Below are 16,477 nucleotides of genomic sequence, written 5' to 3' on the forward strand. Positions count from 1 at the left end.
CTTAGATAGCTCAGTGGGTACAGCGGTGGACTGTAGTTTGTGGAGTGCCGACATTCATAGGTCGCCGGTTCAAATCCGGCTCGAAGGATTATATTTTTAATATCACATAATTTTTTACAAAGTACAAAATATTTTCTTCTGCGTGTGAATTAAACCATTCGATAGCTCAGTTGGTAAAGCGGTGGACCGTAATATGTAGAGTGCCGGCATCTATTGGTCTCTGGTTCAAATACGGCTCGAAGGATTTTGTTTTTAATATCACATAATTTTTTACATATTGCGAAACATTGATTTGGTAAGATCAACCTTTCCATAGCTCAGTTGGTAGAGTGGTCGACTGTCGTATGTCGAGTGCCTACATCCATAGGTCGCTGGTTCAAATCCGCGCGAAGGATTGAATTCTTCAACATTACATAATATTTTGCGTCTTTCGAAACGTTCGATAGCTCAGTTGGTAGAGCGGTGGACTGTAGTATGTAGATTGCCGACGTCCACAGGTCTCCGGTTCAAATCCGCCTTGGAGGATTAAATTTTTAATATCACATAATATTTTACATATTACGAAACATTGATTTGGTAATTTCATCCCTTCGATAGGTCAGTTAGTAGAGCGGTGGACTGTAGTATGTATAGCGCCGACATCCATAGGTCGCTGGTTCAAATCCGGCTTGAAGGATTTTGTTTTTAATATCACATAATTTTTTATATATAACGAAACATTGATTTGCAGATTTCGACACTTCTGTAGCTCAGTTGGTAGAGCGGATGACTGTAGTATGCAGAGTGCTGATATCCATAGGACGATGGTTCAAATCCAACTCGAAGGATTATTTTTTTAATATCACATAGTTTTTTACATATTACGAAACATTGATTTGGTAATTTCAACCCTTCGATAGCTCAGTTGGTAGAGCGGTGGACTGTAGTATGTGGGGTGCAGACATCCATAGGTCGCTGGTTCAAATCCGGCTCGAGGGATTATGTTTTTAATATCACATAATTTTTTACATATTAAGAATCATTGATTGGTTAATGACAACCTTCGATAGCTCAGTTGGTAGATCGGTGGACTGTAATAAGTAGAGTGCCGACATCCATAGGTCGCTGGTTCAAATCCGGCTCGAAGAATTATGTTTTTAATATCACATAATTTTTTACATATTACGAAACATTGATTTGCTAAGTTCAAGCCTTCGTTAGGTCAGTTGGTAGAGCGGTGGACTGTAGTATGTAGAGTGCCGACATAAGGATTGAATTATTCAACATTACATAATATTTTACATGTTACGAAACGTTCGATAGCTCAGCTGGTAGAGTGGTCGACTGTAGTATGAAGAGTGCCGACATCCATATAATTTTTAATATTACATAATTTTTTACATATTGCGAAACATTGATTTGGTAAGTTCAACCCTTCGATAGCTCAGCTGGTAGTGTGGTCGATTGTAGTATGTAGAGTGCCGACATCCATAGGTCGCTGGTTCAAATCGTGCTCGAAGGATTATGTTTTTAATATCACATAATTTTTTACATATTACGAAACATTGGTTTGGTAATTCCAACCCTTCGATAGCTCAGTTGGTAGAGCGGTGGACTGTAGTATGTAGAGTGCCGGCGTAAATAGGTCGCTCGTTCAAATTCGGTTCGAAGAATTTTGTTTTCAATATCACATATTTCTTTAAATATTACGAAACATTGATTTGCAAACTTCAACACTTCGATAGCTGAGTTGGTAGAGTGGAGGACTGTAGAATGTAGAGCGCCGACAACCATAGGTCGCTGGTTCAAAACCGGCTCGTGGGATTGTGTTTTTAATATCACATAATTTTTTTAAATATTACGAAACATTGATTTTGTAATTTCTACCCTTCTATAGCTCAGTTGGTAGAACGGTGGACTGTAATATGTAGAGTGCCGACATCCATAGGTCGCGGGTTCAAATCCGCGCCAAGGATTGAATTCTTTAACATTACATAATATTTTACATGTTACGAATCGTTCGATAGATCAGCTGGTAGAGTGGTCGACTGTAGTATGTAGAGTGCCGAAATCCATTGGTCGCTGGTTCAAATTCGGCTCGTAGGTTTATATTTTTAATATAACATAATTTTTTACATATTACGAAACATTGATTTGGTAATATCAACCCTTCGATAGCTCAGTTGGTAGAGCGGTGGACTGTAGTATGTAGAGTGCCGACATCCATAGGTCGCTGGTTCAAATCCGGCTCGCGGGATTGTGTTTTTAATATCACATAATTTTTTAAATATTACGAAATATTGGTTTGCTAATTTCAACCCTTCGATAGCTCAGTTGGTAGAGCGGTGGACTGTAGTATGTAGAGTGCCGACATCCATAGGTCGCTGGTTCAAATCCGGCTCGAAGGATTATGTTTTAAATATCACATAATTTTTTACATATTACAAAACATTAATTTGCAAACTTCAACACTTCTGTAGCTCAGTTGGTAGAGCGGAGGACTGTAGTATGTAGAGTGCCGACATTCATAGGTCGCTGGTTCGAATCAGGGTCGGAGAATTATGTTTTTAATATCACATAATTTTTTATATATTACGAAACATTGATTTCCTAACTTCAACCTTTCGATAGCTCAGTTGGTAGAGCAGAGGTCTGTAGTATGTAGAGTGGCGACATCCATAGGTTGCTGGTTCAAATCCGGCTCGAAGGATTATGTTTTTATGAAACATAATGAAGGATTGTGTTGATTATAAAACATTGATTTGGCAACTTCAACCCTTCAATAGGTCAGTTGGTAGAGCGGTGGACTGTAGTATGTAGAGTGCCGACATCCATAGGTCGCTGGTTCAAATTCGGCTCGTAGGTTTATATTTTTAATATAACATAATTTTTTACATATTACGAAACATTGATTTGGTAATATCAACCCTTCGATAGCTCAGTTTGTAGAGCGGTGGACTGTAGTATGTATAGCGCCGACATCCATAGGTCGCTGGTTCAAATCCGGCTTGAAGGATTTTGTTTTTAATATCACATAATTTTTTACATATTACGAAACATTGATTTGTAGATTTCGACACTTCTATAGCTCAGTTGGTAGAGCGGATGACTGTAGTATGCAGAGTGCTGATATCCATAGGTCGATGGTTCAAATCCGACATATTACGAAAGTTTTTTACATATTACGAAATTACGAATCCATAGGTCGCTGGTTCAAATCCAGCTCGAGTTATTATGTTTTTAATATCACATAATTTTTTACATATTAAGAATCATTGATTGGTTAATGACAACCTTCGATAGCTCAGTTGGTAGAGCGGTGGACTGTAGTGTGTAGAGTGCCGACATCCATAGGTCGCTGGTTCAAATCCGCGCGAAGGATTGAATTATTCAACATTACATAATATTTTACATCCGAAGCGGTGGACTGTAGTATGTGGGGTGCAGACATCCATAGGTCGCTGGTTCAAATCCGGCTCGAGGGATTATGTTTTTAATATCACATAATTTTTTACATATTAAGAATCATTGATTGGTTAATGACAACCTTTGATAGCTCAGTTGGTAGATCGGTGGACTGTAATAAGTAGAGTACCGATATCCATAGGTCGCTGGTTCAAATCCGCGCGAAGTATTGAGTTCTTCAACATTACATAGGAGGATTTTGTTTTTAATATCACATAATTTTTTACATATTACGAAACACTGATTTTGTAATTTCAACCCTTCGATAGCTCAGTTGGTAGAGCGGAGGACTGTAGTATGTGGAGTGCCGACATTCATAGGTCGCTGGTTCAAATCGGGGTCGGAGAATTATGTTTTTAATATCACATAATTTTTTATATATTACGAAACATTGATTTGGTAACTTCAACCCTACAATAGGTCAGTTGGTAGAGCGGTGGACTGTAGTATGTAGAGTGCCGACATCCATAGGTCGGTGGTTCAAATCCGCGCGAAGGATTGAATTCTTCAACTTTACGTAATATTTTACATGTTAAGAAACGTTCGATAGCTCAGTTGGTAGAGTGGTCGATTGTAGTATGTAGAGTGCCGAAATCCATAGATCGCTGGTTCAAATCCGGCTCGTAGGTTTATATTTTTAATATCACATAATTTTTTACATATTACGAAACATTTATTTCGTAATTTATACCCTTCGATAGCTCAGTTGGTGGAGCGGTGGACTGTAGTATGTAGGGTTCCGACGTCCATCGGTCGCTGGTTCAAATCCGGCTCGAAGTGTTATGTTTTTAATATCACATAATTTTTTACATATTCCGAAACATTGACTTGGTATTCAACCCTTCGATAGCTCAGTTGGTAGAGCGGTTGACTTTAGTATGTAGAGTGCCGAAATCCATAGCTCGCTTTTTAATATCAAATAATTTTTTACATATTACGAAACATTGATTTCGTAATATGAGCTCTTCGATAGCTCAGTTGGTAGAGCGGTGGACTGTAGTATGTAGAGTGCCGACATTCGTAGGTCGCTGGTTCAAATCCGGCTCGAAGAATTATGTTTTTAATATCACATAATTTTTTACATATTACGAAACATTGATTTGGTAAATTCAACCCTTCGATAGCTCAGTTGGTAGAGCGGTGGACTGTAGTATGTAGAGTGCCGACATTCATAGGTCGCTGGTTCAAATCGGTGTCGGAGAATTATGTTTTTAATATCACATAATTTTTTATATATTACGAAACATTGATTTGGTAACTTCAACCCTACAATAGGTCAGTTGGTGGAGCGGTGGACTGTAGTATGTAGAGTGCCGACATCCATAGTTCGGTGGTTCAAATCCGCGCGAAGGATTGAATTCTTCAACTTCAAATTACATAATATTTTACATGTTAAGAAACGTTCGATAGCTCAGTTGGTAGAGTGGTCGATTGTAGTATGTAGAGTGCCGACATCCATAGGTCGCTGGTTCAAATCCGGCTCGCAGGATTATGTTTTTAATATCACATAATTTTTTACATATTACGAAACATTGATTTGGCAATTTCAACCCTTCGATAGCTCAGTTGGTAGAGCCGTGGACTGTAGTATGTAGAGTGCCGACATCCATAGGTCGCTGGTTCAAATCCGGCTCGCAGGATTATGTTTTTAATATCACATAATTTTTTACATATTACGAAACATTGATTTGCTATTTTCAACCCTTCGATAGCTCAGTTGGTAGAGCGGTGGACTGTAGTATGTAGAGTGCCGACGTCCATAGGTCGCTGGTTCAAATCCGACTCGAAGGGTTATGTTTTTAATATCACATAATTTTTTACATATTACAAAACATTGATTTGCAAACTTCAACACTTCGGTAGCTCAGTTGTTAGAGCGGAGGACTGTAGTATGTAGAGGGCCGACATTCATAGGTCGCTGGTTCAAATCGGGGTCGGAGAATTATGTTTTTAATATCACATAATTTTTTATATATTACGAAACATTGATTTCTTAATTTCAACCTTTCGATAGCTCAGTTGGTAGAGCGCAGGACTGTAGTATGCAGAGTACCGACATCCATAGGTCGTTGGTTCAAATCCGGTTCGCAGGATTTTGTTTTCAATATCACATAATTTTTAACATATTACGAAACATTTATTTGCCAATTTCAACACTTCGATAGCTCAGAGCGGATGACTGTAGTATGCAGAGTGCTGATATTCATAGGTCTATGGTTCAAATCCGACCCGATGGATTATTTTTTTAATATCACATAGTTTTTTACATATTACGAAACATTGATTTGGTAATTTCAACCCTTCGATAGCTCAGTTGGTAGAGCGGTGGACTGTAGTATGTGGGGTGCAGACATCCATAGGTCGCTGGTTCAAATCCGGCTCGAGGGATTATGTTTTTAATATCACATAATTTTTTACATATTAAGAATCATTGATTGGTTAATGACAACCTTTGATAGCTCAGTTGGTAGATCGGTGGACTGTAATAAGTAGAGTGCCGATATTCATAGGTCGCTGGTTCAAATCCGCGCGAAGTATTGAGTTCTTCAACATTACATAGGAGGATTATGTTTTTAATATCACATAATTTTTTACATATTACGAAACACTGATTTTGTAATTTCAACCCTTCGATAGCTCAGTTGGTAGAGCGGTGGACTGTAGTATGTAGAGTGCCGACATCCATAGGTCGGTGGTTCAAATCCGCGCGAAGGATTGAATTCTTCAACATTACGTAATATTTTACATGTTAAGAAACGTTCGATAGCTCAGTTGGTAGAGTGGTCGATTGTAGTATGTAGAGTGCCGAAATCCATAGGTCGCTGGTTCAAATCCGGCTGGTAGGTTTATATTTTTAATATCACACAATTTTTTACATATTACGAAACATTGACTTGGTAATTTCAACCCTTCGATAGCTAAGTTGATAGAGCGGTGGACTGTAGTATGTAGAGTGCCGACATCCATCGGTCGCTGGTTCATATCCGGGTCGAAGGATTTTGTTTTTAATATCACATAATTTTTTACATATTACGAAACATTGGTTTGGTATTCAACCCTTTGATAGCTCACTTGGTAGAGCGGTTGACTGTAGTATGTAGAGTGCCGACATCCATAGGTCGCTGGTTCAAATCCGGCTCGAAGGATTTTGTTTTTAATGTCACATAATTTTTTACATGTTACGAAACTCGTTCAAATACGGCTCGTAGGTTTATATTTTTAATATCACATAATTTTTTACATATTACGAAACATTGATTTCATAATTTGAACCCTTCGATAGCTCAGTTGGTGGAGCGGTGGACTGTAGTATGTAGAGTTCCGACGTCCATCGGTCGCTGGTTCAAATCACATAATTTTTTACATATTCCGAAACATTGACTTGGTATTCAACCCTTCGATAGCTCAGTTGGTAGAGCGGTTGACTTTAGTATGTAGAGTGCCGAAATCCATAGCTCGCTTTTCAATATCAAATAATTTTTTACATATTACGAAACATTGACATCGTAATTTGAGCCCTTCGATAGCTCAGTTGGTAGAGCGGTGGACTGTAGTATGTAGAGTGCCGACATTCGTAGGTCGCTGGTTCAAATCCGGCTCGAAGAATTATGTTTTTAATATCACATAATTTTCTACATATTACGAAACATTGATTTGGTAAGTTCAAGCCTTTGTTAGGTCAGTTGGTAGAACGGTGGACTGTAATATGTAGAGTGCCGACATCCATAGGTCGCTGGTTCAAATCCGGGCGAAGGATTGAATTATTCAACATTACATAATATTTTACATGTTAAGAAACGTTCGATAGCTCAGTTGGTAGAGTGGTCGATTGTAGTATGTAGAGTGCCGAAATCCATAGGTCGCTGGTTCAAATTCTGCTGGTAGGTTTATATTTTTAATATCACATAATTTTTTACATATTACGAAACATTGACTTGGTAATTTCAACCCTTCGATAGCTAAGTTGATAGAGCGGTGGACTGTAGTATGCAGAATGCCGACATCCATAGGTCGCTGGTTCAAATCCGGCTCGAAGGATTATGTTTTGAATATCACATAATTTTCTATATATTACGAAACATTGATTTGGTAATTTCAACCCTTCTATAGCTCAGTTGGTGGATCGGTGGACTGTAATAAGTAGAGTGCCGACGTTCATAGGTCGCTGGTTCAAATCGGGGTCGGAGAATTATGTTCTTAATATCACATAATTTTTTACATATTACGAAACATAGATTTGGTAATTTCAACCCTTCGATAGCTGAGTTGATAGAGCGGTGGACTGCAGTATGCAGAATGCCGACATCCATAGGTCGCTGGTTCAAATCCGGCTCGAAGAATTATGTTTTTAATATCACATAATTTTTTACATATTACGAAACATTGATTTGGTAAGTTCAAGCCTTCGTTAGGTCAGTTGGTAGAGCGGTGGACTGTAGTATGTCGAGTGCCGACATCCATATTCCGCTGGTTCAAATCCGGCTCGAAGGATTTTGTTTTTAATATCACATAATTTTTTACATATTACGAAACATTGATTTGGTAATTCCAACCCTTCGATAGCTCAGTTGGTAAAGCGGTGAACTGTACAGTGTGTGAGGCTGACATCCATAAGTCGCTGGTTCAAAACCGGCTCGTAGGATTGTATTTTTAATATCACATAATTTTTTAAATATTACGAAACATTGATTTGGTAATTTCTACCCTTCGATAGCTCAGTTGGTAGGGTGGTGGACTGTAGTATGTAGAGTGCCGACATCCATAGGTCGCTGGTTCAAATCGGGCTCGGAGGATTATGTTTTTATGAAACATAATGAAGGATTATGTTGATTATGAAACATTGATTTGGTAATTTCAACCCTTCAATAGGTCAGTTGGTAGAGCGGTGGACTGTAGTATGTAGAGTGCCGACATCCATAGGTCGCTAGTTCAAATCCGGCTCGAAGGATTTTGTTTTTAATATCACATAATTTTTTACATATTACGAAACATTGATTTGGGAGGTTCAAGCCTTAGTTAGGTCAGTTGGTAGAGCGGTGAACTGTAGTATGTAGAGTGCCGACATCCATAGGTCGCTGGTTCAAATCCGGCTCGAAGGGTTAAGATTTTAATATCACATAATTTTTTACATATTACGAAACATTGATTTGCAAACTTCAACACTTCGGTAGCTCAGTTGGTAGAGCGGAGGACTGTAGTATGTAGAGTGCCGACATTCATAGCTCGTTGGTTTAAATCGGGGTCGAAGAATTATGTTTTTAATATCACATAATTTTTTATATATTACGTAACATTGATTTCCTAATTTCAACCCTTCGATAGCTCAGTAGGTAGAGCGGTGGACTGTTGTATGTAGAGTGCCAACATCCATAGGTCGTTGGTTCAAATCCGGTTCGACGGATTTTGTTTTCAATATCACATAATTTTTTACATATTACGAAACATTTATTTGCAAATTTCAACACTTCGATAGCTCAGTTGGTAGACCGGAGGACTGTAGTATATAGAGTGCCGACATCCATAGGTCGCTGGCTCAAATCCGGCTCGAAGAATTATGTTTTTAATATCACATAATTTTCTACATATTACGAAACATTGATTTGGTAATTCCAACCCTTTTATAGCTCAGTTGGTAGAACGGTGGACTGTAATATGTAGAGTGCCGACATCCATAGGTCGCTGGTTCAAATCGGGCTCGAAGGATTGTTTTTAATATTACACAATTTTTTACATATTACGAAACATTACCATTGATTTGGTAATATCAACCCTTCGATAGCTCAGTTGGTAGAGCGGTGGACTGTAGTATGTAGAGTGCCGACATCCATAGGTCGCTGATTCAAATCCGGCTCGGAGGATTATGTTTTTAATATCACATAATTTTTTACACATTACGAAACATTGATTTGCAAACTTCAACACTTCGATAGCTCAGTTGGTAGAGCGGAGGACTGAGTGCCGTCTTTCATAGGTTATGGTTCAAATCCCGCTCGAAGGATTGTGTTTTTAATATCACATAATTTTTTACACATTACGAAACATTGATTTGGTAAGATCAACCCTTCGATAGCTCAGTTGGTAGAGCGGTGGACTGTAGTATGTAGAGCGCCGACTTCCATAGGTTATGGTTCAAATCCGGCTCGAAGGATTGTGTTTTTAATATCACATAATTTTTTACATATTACGAAACATTGATTTGGTAATTTCAACCCTTTGATAGCTCCGTTGGTAGAGCGGTGGACTGTAGTATGTAGAGTGCCGACATCCATAGGTCGCTGGTTCAAATCCGGCTCGAAGGATTATGTTTTTAATATCACATAATTTTTTACATATTACGAAACATTGATTTTGTAATTTCTACCCTTCGATAGCTCAGTTGGTAGAGCGGTGGACTGTAGTATGTAGATTGCCGACATCCATAGGTAGCTGGTTCAAATCCGGCTCGAAGGATTATATTTTTAATATCACATAATTTTTCACAAATTACGAAACATTGATTGGCTGATTTCCACCCTTCGATAGCTCAGTTGGTAGAGTGGTGGACTGTAGTATGTAGATTGCCGACATCCATAGGTCGCTGGTTCAAATCCGGCTCGAAGGATTATATTTTTAATATCACATAATTTTTCACAAATTACGAAACACCCTTCGATAGCTCAGTTGGTAGAGTGGTGGACTGTAGTATCTAGAGTGCCGACATCCATAGGTCGCTGGTTCAACGAAACATTTTTTACACATTACGAAACATTGATTTGCAAACTTCAACACTTCGATAGCTCAGTTGGTAGAGCGGAGGACTGAGTGCCGTCTTTCATAGGTTATGGTTCAAATCCCGCTCGAAGGATTGTGTTTTTAATATCACATAATTTTTTACACATTACGAAACATTGATTTGGTAAGATCAACCCTTCGATAGCTCAGTTGGTAGAGCGGTGGACTGTAGTATGTAGAGCGCCGACTTCCATAGGTTATGGTTCAAATCCGGCTCGAAGGATTGTGTTTTTAATATCACATAATTTTTTACATATTACGAAACATTGATTTGGTAATTTCAACCCTTCGATAGCTCCGTTGGTAGAGCGGTGGACTGTAGTATGTAGAGTGCCGACATCCATAGGTCGCTGGTTCAAATCCGGCTCGAAGGATTATGTTTTTAATATCACATAATTTTTTACATATTACGAAACATTGATTTTGTAATTTCTACCCTTCGATAGCTCAGTTGGTAGAGCGGTGGACTGTAGTATGTAGATTGCCGACATTCATAGGTAGCTGGTTCAAATCCGGCTCGAAGGATTATATTTTTAATATCACATAATTTTTCACAAATTACGAAACATTGATTGGCTGATTTCCACCCTTCGATAGCTCAGTTGGTAGAGTGGTGGACTGTAGTATGTAGATTGCCGACATCCATAGGTCGCTGGTTCAAATCCGGCTCGAAGGATTATATTTTTAATATCACATAATTTTTCACAAATTACGAAACACCCTTCGATAGCTCAGTTGGTAGAGTGGTGGACTGTAGTATCTAGAGTGCCGACATCCATAGGTCGCTGGTTCAACGAAACATTTTTTACACATTACGAAACATTGATTTGCAAACTTCAACACTTCGATAGCTCAGTTGGTAGAGCGGAGGACTGAGTGCCGTCTTTCATAGGTTATGGTTCAAATCCCGCTCGAAGGATTGTGTTTTTAATATCACATAATTTTTTACACATTACGAAACATTGATTTGGTAAGATCAACCTTCGATAGCTCAGTTGGTAGAGCGGTGGACTGTAGTATGTAGAGCGCCGACTTCCATAGGTTATGGTTCAAATCCGGCTCGAAGGATTGTGTTTTTAATATCACATAATTTTTTACATATTACGAAACATTGATTTGGTAATTTCAACCCTTCGATAGCTCAGTTGGTAGAGCGGTGGACTGTAGTATGTAGAGTGCCGACATCCATAGGTCGCTGGCTCAAATCCGGCTCGAAGGATTATGTTTTTAATATCACATAATTTTTTACATATTACGAAACATTGATTTTGTAATTTCTACCCTTCGATAGCTCAGTTGGTAGAGCGGTGGACTGTAGTATGTAGATTGCCGACATCCATAGGTAGCTGGTTCAAATCCGGCTCGAAGGATTATATTTTTAATATCACATAATTTTTCACAAATTACGAAACATTGATTGGCTGATTTCCACCCTTCGATAGCTCAGTTGGTAGAGTGGTGGACTGTAGTATGTAGATTGCCGACATCCATAGGTCGCTGGTTCAAATCCGGCTCGAAGGATTATATTTTTAATATCACATAATTTTTCACAAATTACGAAACACCCTTCGATAGCTCAGTTGGTAGAGTGGTGGACTGTAGTATCTAGAGTGCCGACATCCATAGGTCGCTGGTTCAACGAAACATTGATTTGGTAAATTCAACCCTTCGATAGCTCAGTTGGTAGAGCGGTGGACTGTAGTATGTACAGTGCCGACATCCATAGGTCGCTGGTTCAAATCCGGCTCGAAGGATTATGTTTTTAATATCACATAATTTTTTACATATTACGAAACATTGATTTTGTATTTTCTACCCTTCGATAGCTCAGTTGGTAGAGCGGTGGACTGTAGTATGTAAATTGCCGACATCCATAGGTCGCTGGTTCAAATCCGGCTCGAAGGATTATGTTTTTAATATCACATAATTTTTTACATATTACGAAACATTGATTTGGTAATTTCTACCCTTCGATAGCTTAGTTGGTAGAGCGGTGGACTGTAGTATGTAGATTGCCGACATCCATAGGTCGCTGGTTCAAATCCGGCGCGAAGGATTATATTTTTAATATCACATAATTTTTCACAAATTACGAAACATTGATATGCTGATTTCCACCCTTCGATAGCTCAGTTGGTAGAGTGGTGGACTGTAGTATCTAGAGTGCCGACATCCATAGGTCGCTGGTTCAACGAAACATTGATTTGGTAAATTCAACCCTTCGATAGCTCAGTTGGTAGAACGGTGGACTGTAGTATGTACAGTGCCGACATCCATAGGTCGCTGGTTCAAATCCGGCGATTTTTTACATATTACGAAACATTGATTTGGTAATTTCTACCCTTCGATAGCTCAGTTGGTAGAGCGGTGGACAGTAGTATGTAGATTGCCGACATCCATAGGTCGCTGGTTCAAATCCGGGTCGAAGGATTATATTTTTAATATCACATAATTTTTCACATATTACGAAACATTGATTTGCTGATTTCCACCCTTCGATAGCTCAGTTGGTAGAGTGGTGGACTGTAGTATCTAGAGTGCCGACATCCATAGGTCGCTGGTTCAACGAAACATTGATTTGGTAATTTCTAGCCTTCGATAGCTCAGTTGGTAGAGCGGTGGACTTTAGTATGTAGATTGCCGACATCCATAGGTCGCTGGTTCAAATCTGACTTGAAGGATTTTGTTTCTAATATCACATAATTTTTTACATATTACGAAACATTGATTTGCTAATTTCAACCCTTCGATAGCTCAGTTGGTGGAGCGGTGGACTGTGGTATGTTGAATGCCGACATCCATAAGTCGCTGGTTCAAATTCGGCTCGAAGGATTATGTTTTTAATATCACATAATTTTTTACATATTACGAAACATTGATTTGCAGATTTCAACACTTCTGTAGCTCAGTTGGTGGAGCGGAGGACTGTAGTATGTAGAGTGCTGACATCCATAGGTCGATGGTTCAAATCCGGTTATAGTGCCGACATCCATAGGTCGCTGGTTCAAATCCGGCTCCAAGGATTATGTATTTAATATCACATAATTTTTTACATATTACGAATCATTGATTCGTTAATTGAAACGTTTGATAGCTCAGTTGGTAGAGTGGTCGACTGTAGTATGTAGAGTGCGAAATCCATAGGTCGCTGGTTCAAATCGGCTCGTAGGTTTATATTTTAATATCACATAATTTTTTACATATTACAAAACATTGATTTGGTACATATTACAAAACATTGATTTGGTAATATCAACCTTCGATAGCTCAGTGGTAGAGCGGTGGACTGTAGTATGTAGAGTGCCGACATCCATAGGTCGCTGATTCAAATCCGGCTCGGGGATTATGTTTTTAATATCACATAATTTTTTACACAGTATGAAACATTGATTTGCAAACTTCAACACTTCGATAGCTCAGTTGGTAGAGCGGAGGACTGTAGTATGTGAGTGCCGACATCCATAGGTCGCTGGTTCAAATCGGGGCTCGAGGAATTATATTTTTAATATCTTATAATTTTTTACATATTACGAAACATTGATTTGGTAATTTCAACCCATCGATAGCTCAGTTGGTAGAGCGGTGGACTGTAGTATGTAGAGTGCCGACATCCGTAGGTCGCTGGTTCAAATCGAGCTCGAGGAACTACTTTTTTTAATATCACATAATTTTTTACATATTGCGAAACATTGATTTGGTAAGATCAACCCTTTGATAGCTCAGTTGGTAGAGCGGTGGACTGTAGTATGTAGAGTGCCGACATCCATAGGTCGCTGGTTCAAATCCGGCTCGAAGGATTATGTTTTTAATATCACATAATTTTTTACATATTACGAAACATTGATTTTGTAATCTACCCTTCGATAGCTTAGTTGGTAGAGCGGTGGACTGTAGTATGTAAATTGCCGACATCCATAGGTCGCTGGTTCAAATCCGGCTCGAAGGATTATGTTTTTAATATCACATAATTTTTTACATATTACGAAACATTGATTTGGTAATTTCTACCCTTCGATAGCTCAGTTGGTAGAGCGGTGGACTGTAGCATGTAGATTGCCGACATCCATAGGTCGCTGGTTCAAATCCGGCTCGAAGGATTGTATTTTTTATATCACATAATTTTTCACAAATTACGAAACATTGATTTGCTGATTTCCACCCTTCGATAGCTCAGTTGGTAGAGTGGTGGACTGTAGTATCTAGAGTGCCGACATCCATAGGTCGCTGGTTCAACGAAACATTGATTTGGTAAATTCAACCCTTCGATAGCTCAGTTGGTAGAGCGGTGGACTGTAGTATGTACAGTGCCGACATCCATAGGTCGCTGGTTCAAATCCGGCTCGAAGGATTATGTTTTTAATATCACATAATTTTTCACATATTACGAAACATTGATTTGGTAATTTCTACCCTTCGATAGCTCAGTTGGTAGAGCGGTGGACTGTAGTATGTAGATTGCCGACATCCATAGGTCGCTGGTTCAAATCCGGGTCGAAGGATTATGTTTTTAATATCACATAATTTTTTACATATTACGAAACATTGATTTGGTAATTTCTACCCTTCGATAGCTCAGTTGGTAGAGCGGTGGACTGTAGTATGTAGATTGCCGACATCCATAGGTCGCTGGTTCAAATCCGGCTCGAAGGATTATATTTTTAATATCACATAATTTTTCACAAATTACGAAACATTGATTTGCTGATTTCCACCCTTCGATAGTTCAGTTGGTAGAGTGGTGGACTGTAGTATCTAGAGTGCCGACATCCATAGGTTGCTGGTTCAACGAAACATTGATTTGGTAAATTCAACCCTTCGATAGTTCAGTTGGTAGAGCGGTGGACTGTAGTATGTACAGTGCCGACATCCGTAGGTCGCTGGTTCAAATCCGGCTCGAAGGATTATGTTTTTAATATCACATAATTTTTTACATATTACGAAACATTGATTTTGTGATTTCTACCCTTCGATAGCTCAGTTGGTAGAGCGGTGGACTGTAGTATGTAAATTGCCGACATCCATAGGTCGCTGGTTCAAATCCGGGTCGAAGGATTATGTTTTTAATATCACATAATTTTTTACATATTACGAAACATTGATTTGATAATTTCTACCCTTCGATAGCTCAGTTGGTAGAGCGGTGGACTGTAGTATGTAGATTGCCGACATTCATAGGTCGTTGGTTCAAATCCGGCTCGAAGGATTATATTTTTAATATCACATAATTTTTCACAAATTACGAAACATTGATTTGCTGATTTCCACCCTTCGATAGCTCAGTTCGTAGAGTGGTGGACTGTAGTATCTAGAGTGCCGACATCCATAGGTCGCTGGTTCAACGAAACATTGATTTGGTAAATTCAACCCTTCGATAGCTCAGTTGGTAGAGCGGTGGACTGTAGTATGTACATTGCCGACATCCATAGGTCGCTGGTTCAAATCCGGCTCGAAGGATTATGTTTTTAATATCACATAATTTTTTACATATTACGAAACATTGATTTGGTAATTTCTACCCTTCGATAGCTCAGTTGGTAGAGCGGTGGACTGTAGTATGTAGATTGCCGACATCCATAGGTCGCTGGTTCAAATCCGGGTCGAAGGATTATATTTTTAATATAACATAATTTTTCACATATTACGAAACATTGATTTGCTGATTTCCACCCTTCGATAGCTCAGTTGGTAGAGTGGTAGACTGTGGTATCTAGAGTGCCGACATCCATAGGTCGCTGGTTCAACGAAACATTGATTTGGTAATTTCTACCCTTCGATAGCTCAGTTGGTAGAGCGGTGGACTGTAGTATGTAAATTGCCGACATCCATAGGTCGCTGGTTCAAATCCGGCTCGAAGGATTATGTTTTTAATATCACATAATTTTTTACATATTACGAAACATTGATTTGGTAGTTTCTACCCTTCGATAGCTCAGTTGGTAGAGCGGTGGACTGTAGTATGTAGATTGCCGACATCCATAGGTCGCTGGTTCAAATCCGGCTCGAAGGATTATATTTTTAATATCACATAATTTTTCACAAATTACGAAACATTGATTTGCTGATTTCCACCCTTCGATAGCTCAGTTGGTAGAGTGGTGGACTGTAGTATCTAGAGTGCCGACATCCATAGGTCGCTGGTTCAACGAAACATTGATTTGGTAAATTCAACCCTTCGATAGCTCAGTTGGTAGAGCGGTGGACTGTAGTATGTACAGTGCCGACATCCATAGGTCGCTGGTTCAAATCCGGCTCGAAGGATTAT

At 39.0% G+C, this 16,477-nt stretch overlaps 11 non-coding genes across 11 annotated transcripts; all 11 read left to right on the forward strand.

Annotated features, from left to right (window-relative positions):
- Window positions 1-2,298: 2,298 nt before the first annotated feature.
- On the forward strand, window positions 2,299-2,387 carry Trnay-gua. The gene is given in 2 exon segments: window positions 2,299-2,335; window positions 2,352-2,387. It is a non-coding gene; the product is annotated as a tRNA-Tyr (tRNA).
- Window positions 2,388-11,880: 9,493 nt separating this feature from the next.
- On the forward strand, window positions 11,881-11,969 carry Trnay-gua. The gene is given in 2 exon segments: window positions 11,881-11,917; window positions 11,934-11,969. It is a non-coding gene; the product is annotated as a tRNA-Tyr (tRNA).
- A 62-nt stretch (window positions 11,970-12,031) lies between these two features.
- Trnay-gua lies at window positions 12,032-12,120 on the forward strand. The gene is given in 2 exon segments: window positions 12,032-12,068; window positions 12,085-12,120. It is a non-coding gene; the product is annotated as a tRNA-Tyr (tRNA).
- An 838-nt stretch (window positions 12,121-12,958) lies between these two features.
- Window positions 12,959-13,047, forward strand: Trnah-gug. The gene is given in 2 exon segments: window positions 12,959-12,995; window positions 13,012-13,047. It is a non-coding gene; the product is annotated as a tRNA-His (tRNA).
- Window positions 13,048-14,223: 1,176 nt separating this feature from the next.
- Window positions 14,224-14,312, forward strand: Trnay-gua. Its single transcript is given in 2 exon segments — window positions 14,224-14,260; window positions 14,277-14,312. It is a non-coding gene; the product is annotated as a tRNA-Tyr (tRNA).
- Window positions 14,313-14,474: 162 nt separating this feature from the next.
- Trnay-gua lies at window positions 14,475-14,563 on the forward strand. Its single transcript is given in 2 exon segments — window positions 14,475-14,511; window positions 14,528-14,563. It is a non-coding gene; the product is annotated as a tRNA-Tyr (tRNA).
- Window positions 14,564-14,776: 213 nt separating this feature from the next.
- Trnay-gua lies at window positions 14,777-14,865 on the forward strand. Its single transcript is given in 2 exon segments — window positions 14,777-14,813; window positions 14,830-14,865. It is a non-coding gene; the product is annotated as a tRNA-Tyr (tRNA).
- Window positions 14,866-15,580: 715 nt separating this feature from the next.
- On the forward strand, window positions 15,581-15,669 carry Trnay-gua. The gene is given in 2 exon segments: window positions 15,581-15,617; window positions 15,634-15,669. It is a non-coding gene; the product is annotated as a tRNA-Tyr (tRNA).
- A 313-nt stretch (window positions 15,670-15,982) lies between these two features.
- Trnay-gua lies at window positions 15,983-16,071 on the forward strand. The gene is given in 2 exon segments: window positions 15,983-16,019; window positions 16,036-16,071. It is a non-coding gene; the product is annotated as a tRNA-Tyr (tRNA).
- Window positions 16,072-16,133: 62 nt separating this feature from the next.
- Trnay-gua lies at window positions 16,134-16,222 on the forward strand. The gene is given in 2 exon segments: window positions 16,134-16,170; window positions 16,187-16,222. It is a non-coding gene; the product is annotated as a tRNA-Tyr (tRNA).
- Window positions 16,223-16,384: 162 nt separating this feature from the next.
- Trnay-gua lies at window positions 16,385-16,473 on the forward strand. Its single transcript is given in 2 exon segments — window positions 16,385-16,421; window positions 16,438-16,473. It is a non-coding gene; the product is annotated as a tRNA-Tyr (tRNA).
- The last annotated feature ends 4 nt before the right edge of the window (window positions 16,474-16,477 follow it).

Source organism: Ctenocephalides felis, unplaced genomic scaffold (genome assembly GCF_003426905.1).
Source record: "Ctenocephalides felis isolate EL2017-DRISC unplaced genomic scaffold, ASM342690v1 CF-g0.4_SCAFFOLD_01886, whole genome shotgun sequence".
In the NCBI taxonomy this organism is placed as follows: Eukaryota; Metazoa; Arthropoda; class Insecta; order Siphonaptera; family Pulicidae; genus Ctenocephalides; species Ctenocephalides felis.